Genomic DNA, 20,123 nt, shown 5'->3' with positions numbered 1-20,123 from the left:
GGATTTGTTTCTGGGATATCTATTCTGTTCTACTGTTTGGTCTGTTTTTATGCTAGTACCATGCTGTTTTAGTTACTATAGCTCTGCAGTATAACTTCAAGTAAGGTAATGTGATTCCTTCAGTTTTCTTCCTTTTGTTCAGAATAGTGTTGGCTATTCTCAGTCTTCTGTGGTTCCATATTAATTTTAGGATTGTTTTCTCTATTTCTGTGAAGAATGTCATCGATGCTTTGATAGGGACTGCACTGAATCTGCAGACTGCTTTAAGCAGTATGACCATTTTAACAATATCGATTTTTCTAATCCACAAACATGAAGTATCTTTTAATTTTTTTGTGTCCTCTTCAATTTCTTTCATCAGTGTTTTACAGTCTTCATTGTAGGTATCTTTCACATCTTCGGTTAGTTACTAGGTATTTAATTTTAAAGAGAGATAACAATCACTACAGCTCGGCTCTCAGAAAGCCACATTCCTAGGAAAAGGGGAAGAGTACTGCATCAAGGGAACATCCCGTGGGACAAAAGAATCTGAACAACAGTCTTGATCCCTAAACCTTTCCTCTGACAGAGCCTACCCAAATGGGAAGGAACCAGAAAACCAACTCTGGTAATATGACAAAACAAGGTTCCTTAACATCCCCCCCCCCCCGCCTAAACACACACACACACACACACACACACACAATCACACTAGCTCACCAGCAGTGGATCCAAACCAAGAAGAAATCCCTGATTTACCTGAAAAAGAATTCAGACGGTCAGTTATTAAGCTAATCAAGGAGGCACCAGAGAAAGGTGAAGCCTAATTTAAGGAAATCAAAAAAATCATACAAGAAATAAGGGGAGAAATCTTCAGTGAAATAGATAGCATAAATAAAAAACAATCAAAACTTCAGGAAATAATGGACACATTTATAGAAATGCAAAATGCTCTAGAAAGTCTCAGCAACAGAACTGAACAAGCAGAAGAGAACTTTAGAGCTTGACAAGGTTTTTAAATTAATCCAACAAAGCAAAGAAAAAAGAATAAGAAAATATGAACAAAGCCTCCAAGAAGTCTGAGATTATGTTAAACAACCAAACCTAAGAATAATCAGCATTCCTGAGGAAGAAGAGAAAGCTAAAAGTTTAGAAAACGTATTTGGGAGAATAGTCAAGGAAAACTTCCCGAGCCTTGTTAAAAACCTAGATATCCAAATACAGTAAGCTCAAAGAACACCTGGGAAATTCACTGCAAAAAGAGCATCACCTAGGCACACTGGCATCAGATTATCTAAAGTTAAGATGAAGGAAAGAATCATATCAGCTACAAGGCAAAAGCACCAGGTAATCTATAAAGGAAAACCTATCTTATGAGCTGTAAGGCAAAAGCATCAGGTAATCTATAAAGGAAAACCTATCAGATAAACAGCAGATTTCTCCGCAAACCCTCCTAGCTTGAAGGATTTGGGGCCCTATCTTCAGCCTCCTTAACAAAACAATTATCAGCTAAGAGTTTTGTATCCAGTGAAACTAAGCTTCATAAATTAAGGAAACATACAGTCTTTTTCAGACAAACAAATGATGAGTGAATTCATCACTACCAAGCTAACACTGTAAAAACTGCTATAAAGAGCTCTAAATCTTGAAACAAATCTTGGAAACACATCAAAACAGAACCTCTTTAAAGCATAAATCTCACAGGACCTATAAAGCAAAAATACAATAAACAAACAAACAAAAAACCAAGGTATAAAGGCAACAAACAGCATGATGAACAGAATAGTACCTCACAACTAAACACTAACTGTATTAGTCCATTTTCATGCTGGTGATAAAGACATACCTGAAATTGGGAAGAAAAAGAGGTTTAATTGGACTTACAGTTCCACATGGCTGGGGATGTCTCAGAACCATGGCGGGAGGCAAAATGCACTTCTGACATGGCAGTGGCAAGAGAAAAATGAGGAAGCAGCAAAAGCGGAAACCCCTGATAAACCCATCAAATCTTGTGAGACTTATTCACTATCACGAGAATAGCATGAGAAAGACTGGCCCCCATGTTTCAATTACCTCCCCCTGGGTCCCTCCCACAACACATAGAAATTCTGGGAGATACAATGCAAGTTGAGATTTGAGTACGGACACAGCCAAACCATATCATTAACATTAAATGTAAATGGCCTAAATGCTCCACTTAAAAGACACGAATTTGCAGAATGGGTAAGAATTCACAAACCAACTATCTCCTGCCTTGAAGAGACTCACCTAACACATAACGGCTCACATAAGCTTAAGGTAAAGGGGTGGAAAAAGACATTCTATGCAAATGAATATCAAAAGCAAGCAGGAGTAGCTATTCTTATATCAGATAAAACAAACTTTAAAGCAACAGCACTTAAAAAAGACAAAGAGGGACATTATATAATGATAAAAAGCATTATCCAACAGAAAAATATCACAATCCTAAATATGTAAGTACCTAACACTGGAGTTCCCAAACTGATAAAACTTAAGAAATGAGATAGACAGCAACACAATAATAGTGGGGGACTTCAACTCCACTGATAGCACTAGGCAGGTCATTAAGACAGAAAGTCAACAAAGAAATAATGGATTTAAACTATACCCTGAAACAAATGGACTCAACAGATATTTACAGAACATTCTACCCAACAACTGCAGAATATACATTCTATTCATTACACATGGAACTTTCTCCAAGGTAGACCATATCATAGGCTACAAAACAAGCCTCAATAAATTTAATAAAATTGAAATTATATCAAGCACTCTCTCAGACCATAGTGGAAAAAAACTGGAGATCAACTCCAAAAGGAAACTTCAAAACCATGCAAACACATAGAAATTAAATAACCTGCTCCTGAATGATCACTGGGTCAACAATGAAATCAAGATGGAAATTAAAAAGTTCTTCAAACTGAATGACAATAGAGATACAACCTATAAAACTTCTGGGATATAGCAAAGGCGGGGCTAGGAGGAAAGTTCATAGCCCTAAATGCCTAAATCAAAAAGTCTGAAAGAGCACAAACAGACAATCTAAGGTCACACCTCAAGGAAATAGAGAAACAAGAACAAACCAAACCCAAACACAGCACAAGAAAGAATATAACTAAGATCAGAGCAGAGCTAAATGAAATTGAAACAAAAAAAAATACAAAAGATAAATGAGATGAGTTAATGGGTGCAGCAAACTAACATGTCACATGTATACCTATGTAACAAACCTGTACCTTGTGCACATGTACCCTAGAACTTAAAAGTGTAAAAAAACAAAAACAAAAAACAAAAAAAAACAGAAAAAGATAAATGAAACAAAAAGCTGGGTCTTTGAAAAGGTTAATAAAATTAATAGACCATTAGCAAGATTAACCAAGAAAAGCTGAGAAAAAAAAAACAAATAAGCTCAACTAGAAACAAAATGGGAGATATTACAACTGACACCACAGAAATATAAAAGATCATTCAAGGCTAATTCAACAGCTTTATGCATATAAACTAGAAAACCTAGAGGAGATGGATAAATTCCCAGAAAGATATAACCCTCCTAGCTTAAATCAGGAAGAAGTAGATACTCTGAAAGACCAATAACATACAGTGAGATTGACATGGCAGTTAAAAAATTGCCAACATAGGCCAGGCGCAGTGGCTCACACCTGTAATCCCAGCACTTTGAGAGATCAAGGTGGGTGGATCACCAGAGGTCAGGAGTTCAAACCAGCCTGGCCAACATGGTGAAACCACATCTCTACTAAAAATACAAAATCAGCCAGGAATGGTGGCACACGCCTGTAATCCCAGCTACTCTGGAGGCTGAGACAGGAGAACTGCTTGAGCCAAGACTGTGCCACTACACTTCAGCCTGGGTGACACAGCCAGACTCTGTCTCAAAAAAACAAAACAAAACAAAACAACAACAACAACAACAAAACACCAAAAAAAAAAAAAAAAAAAAAAGGCCCAGTACCAGACAGATTCACAGCTGAATTATACCAGGCATTCAAAGAAAAATTGGTACCAATCCTGACTCTATTCCAAAAGATGGAGAAAGAGGAAATCCTCCCTAAATCATTCTATGAAGCCAGTATCACCCTAATACAAAAACCAGCAAAGGACATAATCAAAACAGGAAACTACAGACCAATATCCCTGATGAACATAGATGCAAAAGTCCTTAACAAAATACTAGCTAACTGAACCAACAACATATCAAAAAGATAACCCACCATGATCAAGAGGGTTTCATACCAGAAATACAGGGGTGGTTTCACATATGCAATTCAATAAATGTGATACACCACATAACAAGAATTAAAAACAAAAATTATACAATCATCTCTAAATAAACACAGAAAAAGGATTCAACAAAATCCAGCATCCCTTTATGATTAAAACGTTCAGCAAAATTGGCATACAAAGGACATACCTCAATGTAATAAAAGCCATCTATGACAAATCCACAGCCAACATAATACTAAATGGGGAAAAGTTGAAAACATTTAAATCAGGAAGAAATAGATACCCTGAAAGACCAATAACATACTGAGATTGACATGGCAATTAAAAAATTGCCAACATAGGCCAGGTGCAGTGGCCTCAGTTCCTCTGAGAAGTGAAACAAGACAAGGATGCCCACTCTTACCACTTCTCTTCCTGGCCAGAGCAATCAGACAAGAGAAAGAAATAAAGGGCATCCAAATCGATAAAGAGGAAGTCAAACTGTCACTGTGTGCTGATGATGTGACTGTATACCTAGAAAACCCTAAAGAGTCCTCCAAAAAGCTCCCAAACTAACAAAAGAATTCAGCAAAGTTTCTGGATACAAAGTTACTGTACACAAATCAGTAGCTCTCCTATACACCAGCAGCAACCAAGCTGAGAAACATGCAGAACTCAACAACTTTTACAATAGCTGGGGGAAAACAAAACAAAACAAAAACAAAAACAAAAACAAAACAAAACACAAAACAAAACATAACAAAACAAAACTTAGGAATATACCTAACCAAGGAGTCAAAAGACCTCTACAAGGAAAACTACAAAACACTGCTGATAGAAATCACAGATGATACAAACAAATGGAAACACATCCCGTGCTCATGGATGGGTAGAGACAATACTGTGAAAATGACCACACTGCCAAGAGCAATCTACAAATTCAATGCAATTCCCATCAAAATACCACCATCTTCTTCACAAAACTAGAAAAAAGAATCCTACATTCATATGGAACCAAAAAAGAGCCTGTATAGCCAAAGCAAGACTAAGCAAAAAGAACATATCTGGAGGCATCACATTACCTGATTTCAAACTACATTATAAGGCCATAGTCACCAAAACAGCATGCTACTGGTATAAAAATAGGCACAAAGACCAATGGAACAGGATACAGAACTGAGAAAATCAAATACTTACAGTCAACTGAGCTTTGACAAAGCAAACAAAAACATAAAGTGGGGAAAGGGCACTCTATTCAACACATGGTGTTGGGATAACTGGCAAGCCACATGTAGGAGAATGAAACTGGATCCTCATCTCTCACCTTAGACAAAAATCAACTCAAGATGGATCAAGGAGGCTGGGCATGGTGGCTCACGCCTGTAATCCCAGCACTTTGGGAGGCCCAGGCGGGCAGATCATGAGGTCAGGAGATCGAGATCGTCCTGGCTAACGCCGTGAAACCCCATCTCTATTAAAATTAAAAAAATTAGCTGGGTGTGGTTGCAGGCGCCTGTAGTCCCAGCTACTTAGGAGGCTGAGGCAGGAGAATGGCTCATTAAAAAAAAAGTCTCAATAAAAAAAAAAAAAAATGGATCAAGGATTTAAATCTAAGACCTGAAACTATAAAAATTCTAGAAGATAACATCAGAAAAACCCTTCTACATATAAGATATAATAAATTCCTCTGCAAAGGTTTAGCTTGTTAACTTCCTTATTCTTTGTTCTCAAACTCAACTTTCTTGTTCTCCATGCCTCCTTGCCCCTAATTAGTGTAAACAACCTTCCTATCAGTTCTAATCAATAACTCACATCTGTTCCCTTGTTTGCTAACTCTGCACCCATTCCACCCTTCGAAACCACACGTCCCACCACTGTAACGCACATCCCCCTTCCCTTCCTTATTTGGAAAATATCCACAAATAGCCAATCAGGTCAACTTAGAATGTGCAGTCTGACCCGCCTACCCCCCGCCCATGGGAGATTGATACAGATGTAGGGGCCACATTAGGAATAACCCTTTCCCTCCTTTGTTCAGTGTGCTCTTGTGATCGTGAATGACACGAGCAGCACCTTTCTGCAGAAGTAAATTGCCTTGCTGGGAAAACTTTTGCCAGAGTGCTGGTTTCACTTTGCGAACCGAGCATTTATCTCCAACATAGACATTGACTTAGGCAAGGATTTCATGACCAAAAACCCAAAAGCAAATGCAACAAAAACAAAGATGAATAGGCAGGACTTAATTAAACTAAAGAGCTTCTGCACAGAAAAAGGAAGAGTCAGCAGAGTAAACAGATAACCCACAGAGTGGGAGAAAATCTTTATAACCTATACATCCAACAAATGACTAATATCTAGAGTCTACAAGGCACTCAAACAAATTAGCAAGAAAAAAACCAAATAATCCCATCAAAAAGTGCGCTAACGAAATGAACAGGCAATTCTCAAAAGAAGATATACCAATGGCCAACAAACATATGAAAAAATGCTCATCACCACTAATGATCAGGGAAATGCAAATCAAAACCACAGTGCAATACCACCTTACTCCTGCAATGGCCATAATCAAAAAGTCAAAAAATAATAGATGTTGGTGTGGATGTGGTGTAAATGGAACACTTCTACGCTGCTGGTGGGAATGTAAACTAGCACAACCATCATGGAAAACAGTGTGGCGACTCCTTAAAGAACTAAAAGTAGAACTACCATTTGACCCGGCAATCCCACTATTGGGTATCCACCTAGAGGAAAAGTAGTCATTATACAAAAAAGACATTTGCAAAGGCTTATTTATAGCAGCACAATTCACAATTGCAGAAATATGGAACCAGCCCAAATGCCCATTAATCAACGAGTGCATAAAGAAATTGTGATATAAGCTGGGCATGGTGGCTCACATCTGCAATCCCAGCACTTTGGGAGGCCAAGGCAGGTGGATCGCGAGGTCAGGAAATCAAGATCATCCTGGCCAACATGGTGAAACCCCACCTCTACTAAAAATACAAAAATTAGCTAGGTATGGTGGCACATGCCTGTAGTCCCAGCTACTTGGGAGGCTGAGGCTGGAGAATCGCTTGAACCCAGGAGGCAGAGGATGCAGTGAGCCAAGATCGTGCCACTGCACTCCAGCCTGGTGAGAGAGCGAGACTCCATCTAAAAAAAAAAAGAAAGAAAGAAGTAACTCAAGAGTAGAAAACCAAACATTGCATGTTCTCACTCACAAGTGGGAGCTAAGCTATGAGAATGTAAAGGCCTAAGAATGATACAATGAACTATGGGGACTCAGGGGAAAGGGTGATGAGGGATAAAAGACCACAAATTGGGTTCAGTGTATAGTGCTCGGGTGATGGGTGCACCAAAATCTCACAAATCACCACTAAAGAACTTACGTAACCGAGTAACACCTGTTCCTGAATAACCTACAGAAATAAAAAATTTTAAAAATAATCTTATTTGTCAATATTATAAATGAGACTATTTTGATTTCCTTTACATATCATTCACTGTTAGCATATAGAAATGGTACTGAATTTTGTATGGTGATTTTGTATACTGCAACTATACTCAATTTATCAGTATTACTAGTTTTGGTGGATTGTTTAGGATTTTCCAAATATAAGATCTTATCATCTGTAAATAAGGACAATTTGACTTCTTCCTTCCCAATTTGCATGCCCCTTATTTCTCCTCTGATTCACCTAGCTAGGACTTACAGTACTATGTTCAGTAACTGTGGTGAAAACGGGCAGCCTTGTTGTGTTCCAGATCTTAAACCAAAGGTTTGTAGTTCTTTTGTAGTTTTTCCCCATTCAGGATGATACTAACTGTGGTCTGTCATATGTGGCTTTTATTACGTTGAGATACATTCCTTCTATACCCAGTTTCTTGAGGGTTTTTATCATGTAGGGAAGTTGAATGTTATCAAATGCATTTTCAGCATCAAATGAAATGACCATATTTTTGTCCTTCATTTTGTTGATATAATGTATCACATTGATAGCTAGCATATGTTGAAGCCAGGTGAAATCCTACTTAGTCATGATTAATACTCTTTTTCATGCATTGTTAAATTCAGTTTTCTACCATTTTGCTGATTTTTACATCAATACTCATATTGGTCTGTAGTTTTATTTATTTTTATGTGTCTGTTTGGTTTTGGTATTGGGTAACCTCATGGAATGAGTTTGGAAGTATTACCTCCTCATCTATTTTTCAAAATGATTTCAGTAGGATTGGTATTACTTCTTTAAATGTTCAGTAGAATTCAGCAGTGAAGCAACTGGGGCACAGGCTTTTCTTTGCTGGGCAATGTTTTATTACGGCTTTTATGTCATTACTTTTTACTGGTCTGTTCAGGTTTTTGATTTCTTAATGGTTCAATCTTTGTAGGTTGTATGTGCCTAGGAATGGATCCATTTCCTCTAGATTTTCCAATTTACTAGCCTACAAAGTTGCTCATAGTAGCCACAAATGATGCTTCGAATTTCTGAGGTGTTCTTTTTCACAGTCTGCATAAATGTTTGCTTTATATTTAAAAAAACTAACTTTTCATTTCACTGATCTTTTGTTTCTTCTGCAATGATCTTTATTACTTCTTTTCTTCTACTACTTTTGTGTTTGCTTTGCTCTTGCTTTTCTAGTTCTTTAAGATGCATCATTAGGTTAATTATTTTAAGTTGGCTGGGCACAGTGGTTCACGCCTGTAATCCCAGCACTTTGGAAGGCTGAGGCAAGTGGACAGCTTGAGCCCAGGAGATCAAGATCAGCCCAAGCAACGTGGCAAAACCCCATCTCTACAAAATATAAAAAATTAGTTAAGGGTGGTGGTGAACACCTGTAGTCCCAGCTACTCGAGAGGCTGAGATGGCAGGATTGCTTGATCCTGTGGAGGTCGAGGCTGTGGTGAGCCGTGATTGCACCACTGCACTCCAGCCTGAGTGACAGAGTAAAATATTCTATGAAAAAAATTATTTGAAGCTTTTCTTTTTTTTTTTTTGAGACAGATTCTCACTCTGTCGCCCAGGCTGGAGTGCAGTGGCATGATCTCGGCTCACTGCAACCTCCACCTCCTGGGTTCAAGCAATTCTCCTGCTTCAGCCTCCTGAGTAGCTGGGATTACAGGCACGTGCCACCACACCCAGCTAGTTTGTTTTTAGTAGAGATGGGGTCTTACCATGTTGGTCAGGCTGGTTACGAACTCCTGACTTCAAGTGAAAGCTTCTGTTAGGTTTTGAAGGAAAGTCAAGGGTTAAGGACAGAGTTGGCAGCTCAACAGCAACACAGGTTTATTGTCAGTACAAACCTACACAGGGGACCAACTTAGTGCCAGGACCCACTGCCACTTACAGGCTGGGGTAATTGTAGGTCTGGGCAGGAGGGATCTAGGTGGTATGGCTTGCTGCCTGGGAGGATGTTGATGAAGATATTCCTGTGGTCAGGTGGTTTGGCCTTTTTGTCCGGCAGGATGTGATAAGAATGTTCCTTGGGCCTTTGTCCAGCAGGATGTGATAAGAATGTTCCTGTAGTCAAGTGGTTAGGCAGGATGTTTCTCACGGCCCAAGCCCCTGTGGAATGTTTCACTCTGAGCAAGGTCTGCAAAATGGTGGGGGGCTTACAAAACAATGCAGCTTGGACTAACAGTTTCCATTCAGCCACCTTGCTCTGCCCCTTCCAGGTGTCTTCACGATAATGAATATTAACTTTTTTTTTTTGAGATGGAGTTTTGCTGTTGTTGCTCAGGCTGGAGTACAATGGTATGATCTCGGCTCACTGCAACCTCCACCTCCTGGGTTCAAGCAATTCTCCTGCCTCAGTCTCCCGAGTAGCTGGATTACTGGCACCTGCCACCAGACTTGGCTAATTTTTTCTATTTTTTATTTTTTAGTAGAGACCGGGTTTCACCATGTTGGCCAGGCTGGTCTTGAACTCCTGACCTCAGGCAATCCAACCATCTCAGCCTCCCAAAGTGCTGAGATTACAGGCATGAGCCACGGCACCCAGCCAAATATTGACCTTTCATTAAGATGTTTAGGATTTGAGGATTTATTGTAGGGAGGGTCTACTTACTGGTGATGAATTCCCTCACCATTTGCTTCTATAAGAAAAACTATTTCTCCTTCATTTATGAAGCTTAATCTAGTTGGATATAAAATTCCTGGTTCACTGGTTTTTTTTCTTTCAGCACTTTGACAATCCCATCCCATCCCATTCCATCCCATTCTGACTTGTAAGGTTACTTCTGGTTGGGCCCACTGGTTCATGCCTGTAATACTAGCACCTTGGGAGGCCAAAGTGGGCGGTTTACTTGAGTCCAGGAGTTCGAGGCCAGGAGCCTGGCCAACATGGGGAAATCCTGTCACTACTAAAAATACAAAAAAATTATCTGGGTATGGTGGCACACGCTTGTAGTCCCAGCTGGAGGCAGTGGCATGAGAACTGCTTAAACCTGGAGGTGGAGGTTGCAGTAAGCCATGATCGTGCCACTGCATACTATCCTGGGCAACACAGTGAGATTCTGTCTCAAAAAATAAAAAAAAGGCTGGGCAGAGTGGCTCACGCCTATAATCCCAGCACTTTGGGAGGCCAAGGTGGGTGGATCATTTATAAAGTCAGGAGTTCAAGACCGGCCTGGCCAACATGGTGAAACCCAGTCTCTACTAAAAATCAGCAGAGTCTGGGGGCACACACCTGTAATCCCAGCTACTCGGGAGGCTGAGGCAGGAGAATCGCTTGAACCTGGGAGGCGGAAGGTGCAGTGAGCAGAGATCGCACCACTTCAATCCAGCCTGGATGACAGAGTGAGACTCTGTCTCAAAAAGGAAAAACAAAAGATTATTGTTGACAAGTACACTATTCATCTAATGAAGTTTCTTTTATAGGTGATTAGACACGTTTCTCTCGCGGATTTTAAAATTCTTTCCTTCACCTTGACTTTAGACAGTTTGATGACTATATGGCATTAAATCCATGTTGCAACATATTTTCCTAGGAATCATTAGGCCTCCTGTATCTAAGATGTCTGAATCTTTTGCTAGACTAGGGAGGTTTTCATTAATTATTTCCTGAAAAAGGTTCCCCAAATATTTGCTTTTTCTTTCCCTTTGGAAATACTGTTAATTCATTAGTTCTGCAGCTTTATGTAGTCTCGTATGTTTCAAAGGCCTTCTTCATTCTTATATATTATTTTTGTCTGACTAGGTTAATTTAAAAGATTATTTCTTCTGCTTTGGCTGATCTATACTTGAGGCTTCCAAATGCATTCCAAAATTTCTTCAATGAATTTTTCATTGCCATAAAGTTCTGTTTGGTTTTACGAAAAGATATCTATTTCCTTGGTAAATTTCTCATTCATATCCTAAATTGATTTTCTGACTTCTTTGTATGGGTTTTCAGATTTCCCTTGCATTTCATTAAGTTTCTTTAAAAACATTTTGAGCTCTTCAGCATTTCAATTATCATTTTTGGTTAGAATCCGTTGCTAAGGAATTCCTATGTTCCTTTGAGGGGGTGTTATAATACCTTACTTTTTCATGCTTCCTGTAACTTTATGCTTATTTCTGCACATCCAGAGACACATCTGCTTCTTGCTATTATTAAATTTATTTTCACTAGGACAGGAGTTTTTTTTCTTGAGGTTGTGACTTTGCTTCTGGATGAGTTCAGTGGTGAAAACTCTATTATTTCCTTGGTTCTAAAAAGCCTTAGTGTGGTGGTTTTCTCAAATGCCAGTCGTAGTAGCAGTGTGCTAGGTAGGTGAGCAGGTTCACAACCTCTTGAGTAGCCAGCATGGTATGGACAATTCCGGTAACATGAAGTCATGAGAACTCACCTCACACTCCTGAGCCTGGTGCATTTGTGTCACATATTGTAATAAGCTATGTGGGCTGACCTCCAGGCCAGTAGGTGGCACTTACAGTTAAGAGCCAGCTGCAGTGGTAGCAGGATTTATACCTGACATCCATTAACCTGGAAAATCACTAATCTCCACAGAAACATCACTAGACAGATGGAAACAGAAAAATCAAATATTGGACTGAAATTGAACTTTAAACCAAATGAACCTAACATTCATTCATAGAACAGAGTATACATTTTTCTCATTAGCACGTGGAACATTCTCCAAGTCAGACCATTAGACCACAAAACAAGACTCAACATTTTTTTTTTTTTTTTTTTGAGAAAGGGTCTCGCTGTGTTGATGAGGCTGGTCTCGAACTCCTCACCTCAAGCAAACCTGCTGCCTCAGCCTCCCAAAATGCTGGGACTACAGAGGGAGCCACTGTACCTGGCTGTGAACAAATTTTTAAAAAACCAAAATCAGGCCAGACATAGTCACGCATGACTGTAATCCCAACACTTTGGGAGGCTGAGGTGGGAGGATCACTTAAGCTCAGGAGTTTGAAACCAGTCTGGCAACATGGTGAAACCCTGTTTCTACAAAAAAGTATAAAAATTAGCCAAGCATGGTGGCACATGCTTGTAGTCCCAGCTAGTTGGGAGGCTGAGGTGGAAGAATCGCTTGAGCCCAGGAGGTTAAGGCTGAAGTAAGTAAAAAATCATGCCAATGCACTCCAGCCTGGGTGACAGAGTAAGACCTTGTCTCAAAACGAAACAAAACAAAAGAAAAATCAAAATCATATCAAGTATCTTCTCAGACCGCAGCAGAATAAAACTAGAAATCAATGCAAAGAGAATCTTCAGAACTATAAAAATATATGGAAATTCAACATGCTTCTGAACTATCACTGAGTCATTGAAAAAATGAATATGGGTATTAAGAACATTTGAGACAAATGAAAATAGAAAAACGACATACTAAAACTTCTGGGATATAGCAAAGGCAGTGCTTAGAGAGAAGTTTATGGCATTCAACGTCTCCATCAAAAAAACAGTTCAAAAATTAAAAATCTTACATTGTACCTCAAGAGACTAGAAAAATAATCAAGCCAAAAATCAGCAGAAGAAATAAAGGTCACAGCAGAACTAAATGAAATAGAGACCAAAAAGAAGTATCAATAAAACAAAAAGTTGGTTCTTTGAAAATTTAAACAAAATTGGAAAACTACTACTTACACCAACCAAGAAGAGGTAAGGTCCAAATAAACAAAATCAGAAATTAAGAAGGACACCTTACAGCTGATACCACAGAAATACAAAACAACAACAGAGACTATTATGAGCAACTATATACTGACAAACAGGAAACCCTATGGGAAATGGATAAATTACTGGAAACATACAACCTCCCAAGCCTTAACCAAGAAGAAACAGAAATCCTGAATAGATGAATAATTAGTGAGACTGAATCAATTAAAAAAAAAAAAAAGACTCCGAACAACAAAAAAGCCCATAACCAGATGGATTCACAGCTGAATTCTACCATACAAAGCTGAACTAATACCAATCCTCTTTAAACTATTCAAAAAAAAGAGGGGAAAAAAAGGAGGGAATTCTTCCTAACACATTCTATGAAGATAGTATCACTTTGATATCAAAACCAAACAAGGACACAGCAAAAAAAGAAACTACAGACCAATATCCCTGGTAAACATAAATGAAATAATCCTAAACAACATACTAGCAAACTGAATCTAACAGCACATAAAAAAGATAACAGGCCAAGCACAGTGGCTCACACCTGTAATCCCAGCACTGTGGGAGGCCGAGGTGGGCGGATCACAAGGTCAGGAGTTCGAGACCAGCCTGGCCAACATGGTGAAACCCCGTCTTTACTAAAAATACAAAAAAATGAGCCAGGCATGGTGGTACGCACCTGTAATCCCAGGTACTCGGGATGCTGGGGCAGGAGAATCGCTTGAACCTGGGAGGTGGAGGTTGCAGTGAGCTGAGATCACACCACTGCACTGCAGCTTGGGCAACAAGAACAAAACTCCATCTCAAAAATAAATAAATAAATAAAAATAAACCATAATCAAGTGGGTTTTATACCAAGGATGCAAGGATGGTTCTACACACACAAATCAATAAATGTGATTTGTCACAGCTAAGAACAAAAACCATATGATCTCAATATATGCACAAAAAGCATTTCATAAAATTTAGCATTATGGTAAATTTAGCATTAAGGCCAGGGGGGCTCATACCTATATTCCCAGCACTTTGGGAGGCTGAGGCAGGTGGATCACCTGAGGCGGGTGGATCACCTGAGGTTAAGAGTTCGAGACCAGCCTGGCCACAACATGGCGAAACCCTGTCTCTACTGAAAATACAAAATTTAGTTGGGCATGGTGGCGGGCACCTGTAATCTCAGCTACTCAGGAGGCTGAGGCATAAGAATCACTTGAACCCAAGAGATGGAGGTTGCAATGAGCCAAGATCGTGCCACTGCACTCCAACCTGGCAAAAGAGCAAGACTCTGTCTCAAAAACACACACACACACACACAAAAAGGAAGGAACATAGCTAAAAATAATAAAGGCCATAAGGCCATATACAACAAACCCACAGCCAAAATCATACTAAATCAAGAAAGGTTGAAAGAATCCCCTCTAAGAACTTGAACAAAACAAAGATGCCCACTTTCACCACTTCTATTCAACATACTACTATATATCCTAGAGGCCACAGCAATCAGGCAAGAGAGAGAAAGAAAAGGGAAATAGGATATCAGTGTATCTGTTTGCTGATGATATATGATCTTATGTATAGAAAATCCTGAAGACTCTTCCAAAAAACTCTTAATTTAATAAACAAACTAAGTTTCAGGATGCAAAAATCAACACACGGCTGGGCACGGTGGCTAATGCCTGTAATCCCAACACTTTGGGAGGCCAAGGCAGGTAAATTACCTGAGGTCAGGAGTTCAAGACCAGCCTGACCAACATGGTGAAACCCCATCTCTACTAAAAATACAAAAATTAGCCAGGTGTGGTGGCAGGCGCCTGTAATCCCAGCTACTTGGGAGGCTGAGGCAGGAGAATGGCTTGAGCCCGGGCGATGGAAGTTGCAGTGAGCCGAGATTGTGCCACTGCACTCCAGCCTGGCTGACAGAGTAAGACTCTGTCTCAAAATAAATAAATAAATAAAATAATCAACAAATTAAAATGTGTAGCATTTCTATACACCAATAACAATCAAACTGAGAGCCAAATCAGAAGGCAATCCCATTTACCACAGCTACAAAACATAAAATAAAATACTCAGGAATATTTTTAACCCAGGAGGTCAAAGACCTCCTATACAAGAAAAACTATAAAACACTGACAAAAGAAATTGTAGCTGACACAAATGGAAAAATATCCCATGCTCACTGATCAGGAGAATTAATATTGTTAAAATGGCCATACTGCCCAAACCAATCTACAAATTCAATGCATTCACTATCAAAATACCAATGTCATTCTTCACTGAATTACAAAAAAGTCTTGAAATTCACATGGAACCAAAAGAGAGCCCAAATAGCCAAAGCAATCCTAAGCTAAAACAATAAAGCTGAAGATATTGCATTACCTGACTTCTAACAATATTATAATACAAAGCTGATGGTAATCAAAACAGCATAGTAATGTATAGAAATAGACATACAGATCAACTGAACAGAGAACCGGGAAATAAAGCCACATATCTACAGCCAAGTGATCTTTGACAAAGTTGACAACAATATATGCTGCAGAAAGGACACACACTTTTCAATAAATGGTGCTGGGAAAACTGGATTAACATATGTATAAGAATGAAACTGAATCCCTATCTGTTACCATACTTAAAAATAAACTCTCATTAAATTTACACAGAAAAGAAAAATCATAAATTTCTCCCAAGCCAGCTGCAATTTTCATAAGGATTGTGTTGAATTTGTAGATCAATTTAGTATTACTATTTTTTCATTTAAGATTATAGTTATTATTTATGAATTTCAATAATACCGTTGTATAATTTTCCAAGTATACAGCATATTGTTACTGACTAGTCAGGTTTTGCACAATAGAACAATAGATCTCTTTTTTTCTTTTAGTCTGAGTTTCCTTCTTGTTGCCCAGGCTGGAGTGCAATGGCACAATCTCGGCTCACTGAAAACTCCGCCTCCCAGGTTCAAGCGATTCTCCTGCCTCAGCCTCCTGAGTAGCTGGGATTACAGGCATGCACCACCACGCCCAGCTAATTTTGCATTTTTAGTAGAGATGGGGTTTCTCCAGGTTGGTCAGGCTGGTCTTGAACTCCTGACCTCAGGTGATCTGCCTGCCTCGGCCTCCCAAAGTGGTGGGATTACAGGAGTGAGCCACCACATCTGGCCAGATCTCTTGAACATATTTCACTAAATGAAATTCTATATCCTTTGACCAATATCTATTCAACCCCACCCCCCATCTGTATAATCACCTTTCTACTCCTTCCTTAAATGAGTCTTAGATTCCAAAAATGAGTGACATCATATAGTATTTGTCTGTGTCTAGATTATTTCACTTAACACAATGTTCAGGTTTATTCATGTTCTTGCAAATGACAGGCAAAATAGTATTCCATCATGTACATATACCACATTTTCTTTGTTCATTCCTTGATAAACAGGTTGATTCTGTTATCTACTGTGAATAATGCTGCAATAAACATGTGAGTGCAAGTATCTCTTCAATATAATGATTTAATATCCTTTAGATATATATCCAATAAGATTCCTGGATCATAGGTATATTTTTAATTTTTTTGAACTTCTAAAAAATAATGGCTATACTAATTCATGTTTCCATGAACTGTGTGCAAGAGTTCCCTTTTCTCTACATCTTTGCCAACATTTGTTATTTATTATTATTTTTTTTTTTTTGAGATGGAGTCTTGCTCTGTTGCCCAGACTAGAGTGCAGTGGTGCAATCTTGGCTCACTACAACCTCCGCCTCCCGGGTTCAAGCAATTCTCCTGTCTCAGCCTCCCGAGTTGCTGGGATTACAGGTGTCCACCACTGCATCCAGCTAATTTTTGTATTTTTAGTAGAGATGGGGTTTCGCCATCTTGGACAGGCTGGTCTCAAAACTCCTGACCTCATGATCCACCCGCCTCAGCCTTCCAAAGTGCTGGGATTACAAGCACTTGAGCCACCATGCCCAGTCTTATCTTTTATTTTTGATAAGTCATCCTAACAGGTGTGAGATGTGATATTTCATAGTGGTTTTAACTGACATTTCCATGAATATTAGTGATGTGCACTTTAGCCATTTGTATGTCTTCTTTTGAAAAACATCTCTTCAGGTCCTTTGCCTTTTTTTTTTTTTTTTGAAATGAGGTCTCACTCTGTCACCCAGGTTGCAGGGCAGTGGCACGATCTCAGCTCACTACAACTTCCACCTCTCAGGCTCATGCAATCTTCTCACCTCAGCCTCCTGAGTAGCTGAAACCACTGGCGTGCACCTAATTTCCTGCAGAGACGGGGTTTTGCCATGTTGCCCAGGCTGGTCTCAAACTCCTAAGCTCAAACGATTCACCCGCTTTGGCCTCCCAAAGTCCTGGGATTGTAGGCATGAGCCACCACGCTCAGCCCATTTTCTTTTGAGGCACGGTCTCTCTGTGGCCCAGGCTGGAATGCAACTGCAAGATCACAGCTCACCGTAACCTCAAACTCTTGAATTCATTTTTTAATTGGCTTGTTTTCTTGTTATTTGAGTTCCTTATATATTTTGGAAGAATTAATACTGCTAAAATGACTATATTACCCAGAACACTTTATAGAGACAATGCAATCCCTATAACAATTCCAATGACACTTTTCATAGAAATCAAAAATACAATCCTAAAATGGATAATTTATGTGGTACCACAGAAGAGTCCAAAAAGCCAAATCAATCTTAAGCAAAAAGAATAAAGCTGGAGGGATCATACTAGACAATTTCAAAATATACCACAAAGCTACAGTAAACAAAACAGTACAGTATTGGGATAAAAACAGACACATAACCAATGGAACAGAATAGAGAACTCAGAAATAAAATCCACAGATTTACATTAAATTGATTTTCAACCAAATGGCAAAACATACAATTTGGAAAGAATAGTTGCTTTGATAAATGGTGCTGGGTAAACAGAATATCTACATGCAGAAGAAACTAGGCAGTATCTCACACCATATACAAAAATCAACTTTAAATGCATTACTACAAAGTTAAATGTAGGCTGGGTGTGGTAGCTCATGCCTGTAATCCCAACACTTTGGGAGGTCAAAGCAGGAGGACTGCTTGAGCCCAGGAGTTTGAGACCACCCTGGGCAATACAAGGAAATCTTGTCACTACAAAAATCTTAAAAAAAAAAATTTTTTTTAATTAGTCAGGCATGGTGTCACGTGCCTCTTGTCCCAGCTACTGGGACAAGCTGAAGCAGGAGCATCACCTGAGCCCAGGAGGTGGAGGCTGCAGTGAGCCAAGATCAAGCACTCCATCCTGTGAGACAGTGAGACACTGTCTCAATTAAAACAAACAAACAAACAACAAAAACAGGCTGAGGTACAACAATTGTTTCAATCCAGGGACGCTGCAGCGAGCAAAGATCATGCCACTGCACTCCAGCCTGGGCCACAGAGCAAGATTCCATCTCGAAAAAAAGAAAACAAACTTATATTTAAGACCCAAAACTGTAAAACTACTGGAAACACAGGGAAAATCTCCATGACCTTGGTCTGCACAATGACCTTTTTTAGATATGACCCTGATAGCATAGGGAACGAAGGCAAAAATAGACCACTAAAATTATATATGAAACTTAAAAACTTCTGTACAGGAAGAGAACAATCAACAGAATGAAGAGCCAATGTATGAAATGGGAGAAAATATTTGCAAACCATACATCTGATCAGGGGTTAATATCCAAAATATATGAGTCCTTTGGCTAGATGAACATGGGATTATCTATTTACTTATTTAATTTCTCTCAACATTTTGCAGTTTTCAGAGTATATGTTTTGTACTACTTTTTGATGCTATTATATATGCTTTCCTCAATCTCAGTTTTGGATTCCTCTTTGCAAGTATATGGAAATAAAACAGATTTATGTACACTGATCTTCCATCCTTCAATTTTGTTGAACTGGCTTTTATCTTTAATGGTTTGTGAATCTCTTAGAATTTTCTACATATTAAATCATGTTATCCGTGTATGTTTTACTTCTCCCTTTCCAATTTCGATGCTTTTATTATTTGAAAAAAAAAAATGGGCTTCATTTTCCTGACTAGATCCTCCAGTACAATGTTGAATAGAAATGCCAGGAGGGGTCATCTTGTTCCTGAATTAGCAGGAAAACCTCCAATCCTCCACTATGATGTTAACCGTGGGTTTTTTTACAGATGCTTTTTAACAAGTTAAGGAAGTTCCAAACTTTCCCTATTGTTTAATGTTTTTATCATGAAGGGACACTGGATCTTATCAATGCTTTTCACTATCTCTTAAAAAGATCATGTAGCTTTGTTCTCTTTGATATGGCACTTAACATTAAAGATTCTTGCATGAGAAATTTATTTTGCATTCCTGAGATAAATCTCACTTGGTCATGGTGTATAATCCTTTTATGTTAATTTCAAATTACTAGTATTTGGTTGAGGATTTTCACATCTCTATACATTAAAAAAAATCGTTCTGCAGTTTTCCTATAGTATTGGGGTCTGCTTTTGGTATCCAAATAATACTAGCCTTACAGAATTATTTCAGAAATGTTCTGTCCTCTTCTATTTCTTGAAAGAATTGAAGAACTGTACCTTTAAATGTTTGGTAGAATTTACTAATAAAACCATCTGATTTGGGGCTTTTCATTTTGTCCTAATTCCACTGCTTTATGTTTGTTCAGATTTTCCTCTTCTTCAGTCAGTTCTGGCAGTTTTGTGTCTTTTTAGGAATTTGTCTGTTTCATCTATTAAATGGAGTACCATACAATTGGAATTATTCTATAGTATTCCCTTATAATTTT

At 38.8% G+C, this 20,123-nt stretch overlaps 1 protein-coding gene across 7 annotated transcripts in view; it reads right to left on the bottom strand.

The window, feature by feature from the left end:
- ATF7IP2 (activating transcription factor 7 interacting protein 2) overlaps nt 1-20,123 on the bottom strand; it is a 103,028-nt gene that overhangs the window by 73,734 nt on the left and 9,171 nt on the right. For 2 of the 7 annotated variants that reach the window (XM_055365275.2, XM_019012817.4), the window contains exon 1: nt 700-733. The exons of 4 other annotated variants lie outside the window; for them this stretch is intronic. The gene's annotated coding sequence lies outside the window, so the exon portion shown is untranslated. Of the gene's footprint in view, nt 1-699; nt 740-20,123 lie in introns of those variants that run through there. One more of the 7 variants, XM_063699990.1, reaches the window with a different exon arrangement.

Source organism: Gorilla gorilla, chromosome 18 (assembly GCF_029281585.2).
Source record: "Gorilla gorilla gorilla isolate KB3781 chromosome 18, NHGRI_mGorGor1-v2.1_pri, whole genome shotgun sequence".
In the NCBI taxonomy this organism is placed as follows: Eukaryota; Metazoa; Chordata; class Mammalia; order Primates; family Hominidae; genus Gorilla; species Gorilla gorilla.
Note: the sequence above shows the minus strand (reverse complement) of the source record. Positions and strands in the feature narration are given on the sequence as shown.